Genomic DNA, 11,897 nt, shown 5'->3' with positions numbered 1-11,897 from the left:
AAAAAAAAAAAAAAAAAAAACAGTTCAGTGGTTCTTATTGCTTACCTACATTAGTCAAGCTCTAGGCAGGAAACAGTGTACTCAAAGGGTTAATTAAAAACTCTTTAATGAAGGGATTATTCACAATAGTGTGAGTAGTAAAGGAAACATACAAGGGATGGTGGAGCACCCAGGGACTGGCAAGGTAGTGTCACCACGCCAGGTGCAATGATGGAGTGGGGATGTGTCACTGGAACCTAGCAAAAGCTATGGTCATGGAAGAGAGGGGTCCTCCAAAGGAGCTGTGACCTTGGTTAAGAAACACAGCTCCTGCCAGAACCACATCCTGGCAGGGAGAGAAGGCAGAGAACAAACACCTTGGCCTTTCTTCTCGCTGATCTCTTCCTGGTTCTTTCTCTTGGCTGGACTCAGATGGAAGCCAGAGGACCTGGAGCCCAGGCCTTTAGAGACTGACCTGACTCCAGAGACAAAAAGCGGGGCAGAGAGGATCAGGTAGGGAAGGAGGAGCAGACCAAGAATACTGAGCACACCCACCTGTCAAAATCCAAACTCCTGAGATTAACACTTTATGCCACCAGCTCTGGCTCCTACTCACCTTGCTAACTTGTCACCCCTGAAATTAGGACTTTTAATCTTTTTATGTCCCACAGCTCTCTTGTTAGCTCCTCAGGAAAGGTGAGACATATGAACAGATTAGTACTGGTTTTGAACAGTGGATCAGAGGCAAACAGTCACCCCCCAGGGCAGACAGCAGAAGGAACTTCCCTGGTGCACATGTTACAAAATGACTGTTTTTCTTTCTTGTTTTTATAGAGGCTCAGAGAAGCAAAGTAACCTGCTCAAGGTTTCATGCTGGTTGCAGCAGGTCATGCACACAGCCAGGCATGGAATCCTGGGAGAGTTACCTCACCTCTTTGAGCATGTTTTCTCATCTGTACAGCCGGGTTGCATGGACCCAGGGACGGACTAAACACTGGCTGGCCTATTAAACTCACTTCATATTAGCTCAGAATTATGACCTTCATATTTCTACCCAACTTTTGAAGAAGAGACATCTAAGTCACAGATAGTTAATAGATGCCTTTTTTTAAGAAAAAGATTCCCTATGTGCTGACTCATATCTAATTGGCCAGGCCCAATTATAGGTATTTTACAAATATTAACTCAATCCTTAAATCCCCTGTGAGGTAGATAAAATTTCCCCATTTTACAGATGAGGAAATGAAGATACAGAGTGACTAAGGGACTTACTGAGGTCACTCAGCTGGTAAATGACAGAGCCAGGATTTGAACTCAGGCAAGGCCTTGTGAAATTGTATATAGCCTATCTTGCCAAGGCACCCTTCATTCCTGACCAGCATGTGGTGATGGGAAATGCATGTGGCCTTGGCAGGACTGGGTTTGTGGAGATCTTTGAGGCATGTGAAGGATATGTGCAAGGATGTTAAAGACAAAGAGTGGGGAAATTTTAGGGGTGAGAAAGCGTAGCCACTGAAATAAACAAGGAAAACCAGCTCTGCCTGCTTGGGCAGGAAATAGCTAGTCAGCAAGCCTGCCTGCCTTCATGCCATCTGGCTTCCTCGGGGACTAGCCAGTACCCCTTTATGGGTGTTTGGGTGTTAATGAAGCTTCCTCTTGAGTCAGTGGCAATAAAACAGGTTATTAAATTTTTTTCTAGTCCATTCTGTTGTTTTTTTTTTTTTTTTTGAGACGGAGTCTTGCTCTGTCACCCAGGCTGGAGTGCAGTGGCCGGATCTCAGCTCACTGCAAGCTCCGCCTCCCGGGTTCACGCCATTCTCCTGCCTCACCCTCCTGAGTAGCTGGGACTACAGGCGCCCGCCACCACGCCCGGCTAGTTTTTTGTATTTTTTGGTAGAGACGGGGTTTCACCGTGTTAGCCAGGATGGTCTCGATCTCCTGACCTCATGATCCGCCCGTCTCGGCCTCCCAAAGTGCTGGGATTACAGGCTTGAGCCACCGCGCCCGGCCATTCTGTTGTTTTAAGCTACCGATACTTACATATATTTTTTTCACTTCACATTGGCTCAAAATTATTATCCTCATATTCCTACACAGCTTTTGAAGAGGAGGCATCTAAGTCGGTCATAGATACATAACAGATCTTAAAAAAAAAAAAAAAATTCCCTATGTAGTGGGTATATATAGTCCCTATATATACCCAAATACAACCAGAGTTAGAAGGAACAGTGTGAGAGTGGAAGAAGTATGCCCTGGTCATGAATTTACAGAAGACATGGACTGTGTCTCACTCCCTTAGCCCTGTAACAGTTGGTAATTAGTGACCAACAAAATTTGGGTTGGCACGGTGGCTCATGCCTGTAATCTTAGCACTTTGGGAGGCTGAGGCGGGTGGATCACCTGAGGTCAGGAATTCGAGACCAACCTGGCCAACATAGCAAAACCCTGTCTCTACTAAAAATACAAAAATTAGCCAGGTATGGTGGCGCATGCCTGTAATCCCAGCTACTCGGAAGGCCGAGACAGGATAATTGCTTGAACTCGGAAGGCTGAGGTTGCAGTGAGCCAAGATCATGCCACAGCACTCCAGCCTGGGTGACAGGAGACTGTATCAAAAAACAAAACAAAACAAAAAACCTTAAGTAGAATCTCACTATTTATCTAATGCTGCATACTTGACACTGTCAAGATCCTATAATAGCCATAACCTGTAAATAACCAAAACACCTGTAAAAGCAAACAGTGACCAAAATAGCTGAAGGGAGTCCAGGACATGAAAATTGTAGAAGATAACTGTGTGCTTGACCCATTTTCTAAGAAAACTAGAAGAGAAGGCTGTAAGGGCAGAATTAGCAGAGAAAAGAGAGAGAGGGTGGCCAGGCTCAGTGGCTCATATCTGTAATCCCAGCACTTTGGGAGGTCACAGCGGGTGGATCACCTAAGGTCAAGAGTTCAAGACCAGCCTGGCCAACATGGTGAAACCCTGTCTCTACTAAAAATACAAAAATTAGCTAGGTATGGTAGTGCGTGCCTGTAATCCCATTTACTTGGGAAGCTGAGGCAGGGAGAATCGCTTGAACTGAGGCGGCGAAGGTTGCAGTGAGCCAAGATTGCACAATTACACTCCAGCTAGGTGACAGAGCGAGACTCCATCTCATAAAAAAAAAAAAAAAAAAAGGAAGAGAGAGATGGAGAAAGTAGAAAAGGAAAACGAGGTGACTGAGTGGCCACAGACACTGTTTACCATCAGAAAGAAAGAAAAATGGTTAAGATAAAACAGAACCTCAGTGAGAGTATAGGAGGCAATCCAAGCTTCACAGTCACAGAGAGTGAAGATAAGAGGCACGAATTGGCAGGGGTCTGGACTTAGAGGCAGCCCAAGTCATGCATAATTTAGTGGTTCACAAAGGAGCAGGTGTACTTCAGGTAGAATCGAGCAGTACAGGATGCTATACCGGGCTATGCTGACAAACCATCCCCTAACGTAGACATTTTCTTAGCCCAGTATACTTGTGTCTACAGTAGGAGGCAAAGAGATGCTGGGCTTGAAAATGAAATTAAGAAAACAATTTTGCCAGCCATGGTGTCTCACACCTATACTCCCAGCGTTTTTGGTGGCCGAGGTGGGAGGATCACTTGAAGCCAGGAATTCAAGACCAGCCTGGGCAACATAGTAAGATGCTGTCTCTATATTAAAATTAAGACAAACAAAAAAACCTTTTTTATTAAAAAACCAGGCTCACTGGCTCACACTTATAATCCCACCACCTTGGGAGGCTGAGCCGAGAGGATCGCTTGAGGCCAGGAGTTTGAGACCAGCCTGGGTAACACAGCGAGACCCCATCTCTACAAAAAAATAAAAAATTAGAATGGGTTCGGTGACTCATGCCTGTAATCCCAGAACTTCAGGAGGCCCAGGCGGGCGGATAAGCTGAGGTTAGGAGTTTGAGACCAGCCTGGGGAACATGGTGAAACCCCGTCTCTACTAAAAATACAAAAAAATTAGCCAGGTGTGATGGTGCATGACTGTAATCCCAGCTAGTCAGGAGGCTGAGGCAGGAGAATCGCCTCAGCCTCAGAGCTTGGGAGGTGGAAGTTGCAGTGAGCCAAGATCGAACCACTGCATTCCAGCCTGGGTGATAAAGACTCTGTCTTAAAAAACAAACAAGCAAAAGTGCATGTCCTAAATGCCACTAGATTGTGGGGGTTTGTTTTTTGGAGTTTTTGGTTTTCTTTTTTTTTCTTTTTTCTTTTTTTTTGAGACAGGGTCTTGCTCTGTCACCCAGGCTAGAGTGCAGTGGCATGATCATAACCCACTATAGCCTGAAACTCCTGGGCACAAGTAATCCACCTCAGCCTCCCAAAGTGCTGGGATTATAGGCATGAGGCTTTGCACCCAGCCGACACTGAATTGTTCACTTTAAAATGGTTAATTTCAGCTGGATACAGAGTTTCAGTATGTAATGATGAAGAAGTCCTGGAGGTGGGTGTTGGTGATGGTTGCTCAATACGAATGTGTTAGTGCACTGAACTGTACACCTAAAAATGGTTTAAAATGGTAAATTCTATAATGTACACTTTTCCACTTCCCAAAAAAGATTCTAGCCAGGCACCATGGCTCATTCCTGTAATATCAGGAATTTGGGAGGCCAAGGCAGGAGGATTGCTTGGGCCCAGGAGTTTGAGACCAGCCTGGGCAACATGATAGAACCCTGTCTCTACAAAAAATACAAAAAATTAGCCACGTATGATTAGCGGGGCGTGATGGCATGCACCTGTAGTCCCAGCCACTTGCTTGAATCCAGGAGGTGGAGGTTGCAGTGAGTTGAGATCACACTACTCGACTCCAGCCTGGGTGACAGAGTGAGAGTCTGTGTCAAAAAAAAAAAAAAAAAAAAATCCAGGTGTGGTGGCTAATTTGAAATACTTTTCTTTAAGTTATAAGTGGTCCTGGGCTGAATATGCAGTTGAAGTGCTCTCCCTGGATTTGGCTAGATCAGCTAGCTTTTGCTGGTGTCCCATTAGTAGGACCAGAGGTACATATATCTGCCACTTTGTGTTTGAAATGCAAGCTTTTTATTTAAAAAGTGAGGAGGGATTCCTTTTAGAACCACATTTTCCTTTTTTGTTGTTTTTGTTTTTGAGACAGAGTCTTACTCTGTCACCCAGGCTGGAGTGCAGTGGTGGGATCTCAGCTCACTGCAAGCTCTGCCTCCCGGGTTCACACCATTCTCCTGCCTAAGCCTCCTGAGTGGCTGGGACTACAGGTGCCCACCACCATACCCGGCTAATTTTGTTTTTGTATTTTTAGTAGAGACGGGGTTTCACCGTGTTAGCCAGGATGGTCTCGAACTCCTGACCTCATGATCCACCCGCCTCAGCCTCCCAAAGTGCTGGGATTACAGGCACGAGCCACTGTGCCTGGCTGTTTTTTTTTTTTTTTTTTTTTTATTCTCCTTTATCCCCTTTCTCTAGTTTCCCTTTCCCCTGTAAATGTATTTAGTATGTATCCTTTTGTTTGTAAAAGATCCGGTGAAGCATTTTTGTTTCTGTGTATGTGTGTGGAGTTTTGTTTTATTTTGTTTTGTTTGAGACAGAGTCTTGCTCTGTCGCCCAAGCTGGTGTGCAGTGGCATTATCTCGGCTCACTGCAACCTCTGCCTCCCGGGTTCAAACAATTCTCCTGCCTCAGCCTCCTGAGTAGCTGGGACTACAGGCGCGCACAATCACACCCAGCTAATTTTTTTTTATTTTTTAGTAGAGATGGGGTTTTGTCATGTTGGCCAGGCTGGTTGTGAACTCCTGACTTCAGGTGATTCACCTGCCTCTGCCTCCCAAAGTGCTGGAATTACAGGTGTGAGCCACTGCACTCAGCCTGTGTGTGTATTTTTAGTTTATATAAATAATGTGTTAGAGCTCACTGTGTTTTCTTTTTTTTACCAAGTTCATTCATGTGACTGTATTCATCTAGTATTGTTTCTAACTTGCAGAGAACCCCAGTGGGTACATCTCCCACACTTTACCTGCCCGCTTCTGACCCCCAGATTGTCTCCAACTCTGCACCTCAGACATGATGTGGTAAATATCTTTGTATCCCTTATCAATGGATCCCTATGAGAATTTCTTTGGGAACACACACACATTTGTGAGTCATAAAATGCAGTTTTAATTATAAATAAGGCCAGATTACTTCCTATTCAGAACAGCTGTACGATTCTAGATCACGATGAGCAACACGTGAGGATAGAACCTCCAGTATGTTTTCAAAGGGTAACTTTGGTGTTTCATGGACAAACGTGGCCATCAGAAGCTGGTGACACCAGTGAGTGGGCGCATCCAGAAAACACTTTACTGAGCGCAGTGAATTCATTAATTTATTCATTCACTAATCAGTGGAGGGCCTGCTGTGTCTGTGGCCCTGAGGACACAAAAGAGGAATAAGTTTAGTTCCTATTGCAAGTGTATAGAAGGTCCAGAGGGAGGAGCTCCTGGTGGGGTACAGTCAGAAAAGATTTACAGAGGAGGGAAGATGCAGGGTAGAGAGGAGTTCCAGGAGTTGGTCATCTCAAAGAAAGCAGAAGCTGTGCTATGCAGAGGGACCTACCGCGGTCTTAATTTTTTTTTTTTTTTTGGTGTAGGTACAATGTGGCTTGCTCCTGTAATCCTAGCACTTTGGGAGGCCAGAGTGGGCAGATCACTTGAGGCCAGGAGTTCGAGACCAGCCTGGGTGACATAGTGAAACCCTGTCTCTACAAAAAATGCAAAAATTAGCCTGGCACAGTGGTGTGCACCTGTAATCCCAGCTACTCGGGAGGCTGAGATGGGAGGATCCCTTGAGCCTGTAAGGTTGAAGCTGCAGTGAGCCATGATCAAGCCACTGCACTCCAGCCTGGGCAACAGAGCAAGAATCTGTCTCAAAATAAAAATTGTGATAGTGACCAAGATCAGGAGTAGTTAGCTTTTTGAAGGTAATCGGTAGGCCAGGCACAGTGGCTCACACCTGTGATCCCAGCACTTTGGGAGGCCAAGGCAGGCGGATCGCCTGAGGTCAGGAGTTCAAGACCAGCCTGGCCAACGTGGTGAAACCCCATCTGTACTAAAAATTTAAAAATTAGCCAGGCATGATGGTACATGTCTATAGTCCCAGTTACTTGGGAGGCTGAGGCACGAGAATTGTTTGAACTCAAGAGGCAGAGGTTGCAGTGAGCTGAGATTGTGCCACTGCACTCCAGCCTGGATGACAGAGTGAGACTCCATCTCAAAAAAGAATCAATAAATGTAATTGGTAAACAAAGGGACTGTATGGTATTTATAAAATTATTGGTAAAATGATGTTGCTGAAGGAAATACATAGAAGTTAAAATAGTTGTGTTAGAGATTTTTCCCTCTTATTGACAGATTTGCCCTTTTAATCATAGTACAGAGGGTGAGAAGGTTCAGGAAAGTGTATATATGACAAACAGGACATTTTGTTATGGCTCCAAATGTAGATAATTTTTCACACGTGTTCAACATAGCTCAGAGGTTCTCATCTGGTGGCTACACACTAGGATCACCTGAGGGGCTTTAAAAGTGAATGATAAAAGTGAATGGTGAGGCCAGGCACAGTGGCTCACGCCTGCAATCCCAGCACTTTGGGCAACCGAGACGGGCGGATCACTTGAAGTTGGGAGTTCAAGACCAGTGCCACTCCACTCCAGCCTGGGTGACAGAGTGAGACTCTGTCTCAAAAAAAAAAAAAAAAAAGTGAATAATGGTCACCTCACTTCCATCAGAATGGCTAACCAACAAAAAGCACCAGAAAGTAACAAGGGTTGGTGAGGACGTGGAGAAATCAGAAGGCTTGCACACTGTTGGAGGGAATGTAAAATGTACAGCCACTGTGGAAAACAGTATGTGGTTCCTCAGAAAATTAAAAATCTAATTACCATGGCCTGGCAATTCCACTTCTGGGTATATGCTCCAAGCAAATGGAAGCAGAGTCTAGAAGAGATTCTTGTTCACCATGTTCATATCAGTATTATTCACAGTAGCTAAAACGTGGAAGCAATCCAGGTGTCCATTGATAGAGGAATGGATCGGCCATACAATGGCATATTACTCAGCCTTGAAAAGGAAGGAAATCCTGACATATGCTACAAGGTTCGTAAGGGTGAACCTTGAAGACATTATGCTAGCCGAAATAAGCCCATGACAAAAGCACAAATAATGTATGATTTCACTTATATGAGGTATCTAAAGTAGTCAGATTCATAGAGATAAAGTAGAATAATGGTTGCCAGGGGCTGGGGCGGGGGTAGAGGGAATGGGAAGTTATTATTTAATGGGAATAATGGGTATTATTTAATGAGTTTTTAGTTTTGCAAGGTGAAAAAAGTTCCAGAGATGGATGGTGGTGATGGTTACACAACAATGTAAATGTATTTATTTATTTACTTATTTATTTTATTTTATTTTATTTTGAGACAGATTCTTGCTCTGTTACCCAGGCTGGAGTGCAGTGGCTTGATCTCGGCTCACTGCATCCTCCGCATCCGAGGTTCCAGCAATTCTCCTGTCTCTGCCTCCCGAGTAGCTGGAATTACAGGCACACGCGACCAGGCCCGGCTAATTTTTGTATTTTTAGTAGAGATGGGGTTTCACGATGTTGGTCAGGCTGGTCTCGAACTCCTGACCTCAGGTGATCCACCCTCCTCTGCTTACCAAAGTGCTAGGATTACAGGCGTGAGCCACCGCACCCAACTGTAAATGTATTTAATACCACTGATGTATATACTTAAAAATAGTTAAGATGGGCTGGGCGCGGTGGCTCACGCCTATAATCCCAGCACTTTGGGAGGCCGAGGCGGGCAAATCACAAGATCAGGAGATCGAGACCATCCTGGCTAACTCAGTGAAACCCCGTCTCTACTAAAAATACAAAAAATTAGCTGGGCATGGTGGCGGGCACCTGTAGTCCCAGCTACACAGGAGGCTGAGGCAGGAGAATGGGGTGAACCTGGGAGGCGGAGCTTCCTGTGAGCCGAGATTGCGTCACTGCACTCCAGCCTGGGCGACAGAGCGAGACTCTGTCTCAAAAAAAAAAAAAAAAAAAAGTTAAGATGGGCTGGGTGTGGTGGCTCACCTGTAATCCCAGCACTTTGGGAGGCCAAGGTGGGTAGATCGCTTGAGCTCAGGAGTTCGAGACCAGCCTGGCCAACATGGCGAAACCTCGTCACTACCAAAAATACAAAAATTAGCCAGGGGTGATATCACACACCTGTAATCCCAGCTACACGTGTGGCTGAGGCAGGAGAATCGCTTGAAACCAGGGAGGGGGAGGTTCCAGTGAGCCGAGATTGCGCCACTGCACTCCAACCTGGGCGACAGAGTGAGACTCTGTCTTTAAAAAAGCAAAAAATAGGCGGGGCGGGGCGCGGTGGTTTATGCCTGTAATCCCAGCACTTTGGGAGGTCGAAGCGGGCGGATCATGAGGTCAGGAGATTGAGACCATCCTGGCTAACATGGTGAAACCTTATCTCTACTAAAAATACAAAAAAAATTAGCCAGGCGTGGCGGCGGGCCCCTGTAGTCCCAGCTACTTGGGAGGCTGAGGCAGGAGAATGACGTGAACCCAGGAGGCAGAGCTTGCAATGAGCCGAGATCACGCCACTGCACTCCAGCCTGGGCAACACAGTGAGACTCCGTCTCAAAAAAAAAAAAAAAAAAAGTGAATTTTATGTATATTGTACCACAATTTAAAAAATTACATTAAAGTTTTAAAAGAGAAAAAATGATGGTGATGTGGCCCACATCACTCTCGTCTGATTCAGTGGGTCTAGGGTCACCAGTGACGCTAATACAGAGTGGGGAGCTGCTGGTTTAGCTGAGGGAAATGTTGGATGGAGAACCTGGATATTCTGAACACACCTACATCTCATCTTGGTTTTCTCACATGACATTGATCCCAAGCAAAGGACTTTTGTTTGGTTTTATTATTTATTGTATAACCCTTGTGATCAGAAGAAAAACTCTACAGTGAATAAGGCATAATCATGTCTCAGAAAATTTGGCAAAGTTCAAAAAAATATTGAAAATAAACAATAAAAATCATTCATAATCCCATCCACCTCAGCAGTCAATAAATTCAGGAGTATTCTGGTCCTTCTACAGCATTGAATAGAGATATTTTTACAGATATATTACAGATATCCTTATATATTCTCATACCTATTATACTTCTTTTGTGTGCTTGTTTTAAAAAAACCCATACTTCTAATAGTGTGTGTTTTCCCCTTTCAGTGACTATGTGGTGAATGTCTTTCAGGTTATTGAGGGCCTTCTACTTCATGGTTTTCGGTAGCTCCACAGCATTCTTGTCTAACCCATTACTTGTATTGGACATCTAGATTGTCTCCCAGTTTTTCATTATGATAGCCAATGCTATAGTAAATATCTGTATACAAAAAACCTTTTTTGAGACAGTCTCATGCTCATACTGCTCAGGCTGGAGTGCAGTAGCACTGTCATAGCTCACGGCAGCCTGGACTCCTGGGCTCAAGCGATCCTCCTACCTCAGCCTCCCAAATAGCTGGGACTATAGGCATGTGCCACCATGCTGGGCTATTTTTTTTTTTTTTTTTTTTTAAGTAGAGATGGGGGTCTCACTACATTGCTTATGCTGGTCTTGAATTGTTGATCTCAAGCAGTCCTCCTGCTTTGGCCCCACAAAATGCTGAGATTGCAGACATGAGCCATCACACCCAGCCCAATAAAATCTTTTTAAGCATACGCTTTATTTTAGCCAGTTTGATGGAAAAAGTTTTTTGGTATTTTTTTTTTCTAGTGAGCATTTTCCTATGTTTGCTACCATAAAAATTTTAATTATACTTAATCTATGTAGCAATTAGTTCTTTCACTTTCCTCTTGAACTGGTTTTTTTTTTTTTCCATTCTTTTTTTTTTTTTTTTTTTGAGACGGAGTCTTGTTCTGTCACACACGCTGGAGTGCAGTGGCACGATCTTGATCACTGCAACTTTCACCTCCCAGCTTCAAGTGATTCTCCTGGCTCAGCCCCTCGAGTAGCTAGGACTACAGGCGTGTACCACCATACCCGGCTAATTTTTTATATTTTTGGTAGAGATGGGGTTTCACCATGTTGGCCAGGCTGGTCTCGAACTCCTGACTTCAAGTGATCCGCCTGCCTCAGCCTCCCAAAGTGCTGGGATTACAGGCATGAGCCACCGTACGCGACTGACTTCCTTCCTTCCTTCCTTCCTTCCTTCCTTGCTCCCTCCCTCCCTCCCTCCTCCCTCCTTCCCTCCCTCCTTCCTCCTTCCCTCCCTCCTTCCCTCCCTGCCTCCCTCCCTCCCTTCCTTCCTTCTTTCCTTATTTTTTTTTTAGACAGAGTCTCCCTCTTGTTGCCTAGGTTGGAGTGCAGTGGCGCAATCTCGGCTCACTGCAACCTCTGCCTCCTGAGTTCAAGCAATTCTCCTGCCTCAGCCTCCCGAGTAACTGGGACTACAGGCATGCACCACCACGCCCGGCTAATTTTGTATTTTTAATACAGACGGGGTTGGCTATCTTGGCCAGGCCAGTCTCAAACTCCTGACCTCAAGTGATCTGCCCACCTCGGCCTCCCAAAGTGCTGGGATTACAGGCGTGAGCCACCGCTCCCGGCTTCTTCTTCTTTTTTTTTTTTTTTTGAGACAGCAGAGTCTCACTCTGTCACCCAGGTAGGAGTGCAATAGTGTGATCTCAGTTCACTGCAACCTCTGCCTCCTGGGTCAAATGATTCTCCTTCCTCAGCTTCCTGAGTAGCTGGGATTACAGGCATCTGCCACCATGCCTGGCTAAATTTTTTTGTATTTTTAGTAGAGATGGCGTTCACCATGTTGACCTAGCTGGTTTTGAACTCTTTTTTTTTTTTTTTTTTTTTTG

The 11,897-nt window shown here is 45.0% G+C and overlaps 1 protein-coding gene across 2 annotated transcripts in view; it reads left to right on the top strand.

The window, feature by feature from the left end:
- The window catches only part of GFOD2 (glucose-fructose oxidoreductase domain containing 2), a 55,767-nt gene that overhangs the window by 30,622 nt on the left and 13,248 nt on the right, over positions 1-11,897 (top strand). The window contains exon 2 of one of the 2 annotated variants that reach the window (XM_023210191.2): positions 5,969-6,056. The exons of the other annotated variant lie outside the window; for it this stretch is intronic. The gene's annotated coding sequence lies outside the window, so the exon portion shown is untranslated. The remainder of the gene's footprint in view (positions 1-5,968; positions 6,057-11,897) is intronic. 2 annotated transcript variants of the gene reach the window in all.

This window comes from Piliocolobus tephrosceles, chromosome 17 (genome assembly GCF_002776525.5).
Source record: "Piliocolobus tephrosceles isolate RC106 chromosome 17, ASM277652v3, whole genome shotgun sequence".
In the NCBI taxonomy this organism is placed as follows: Eukaryota; Metazoa; Chordata; class Mammalia; order Primates; family Cercopithecidae; genus Piliocolobus; species Piliocolobus tephrosceles.
The sequence above is the reverse complement of the archived record's forward strand: the minus strand, read 5'-3'. Positions and strand labels throughout refer to the sequence as shown.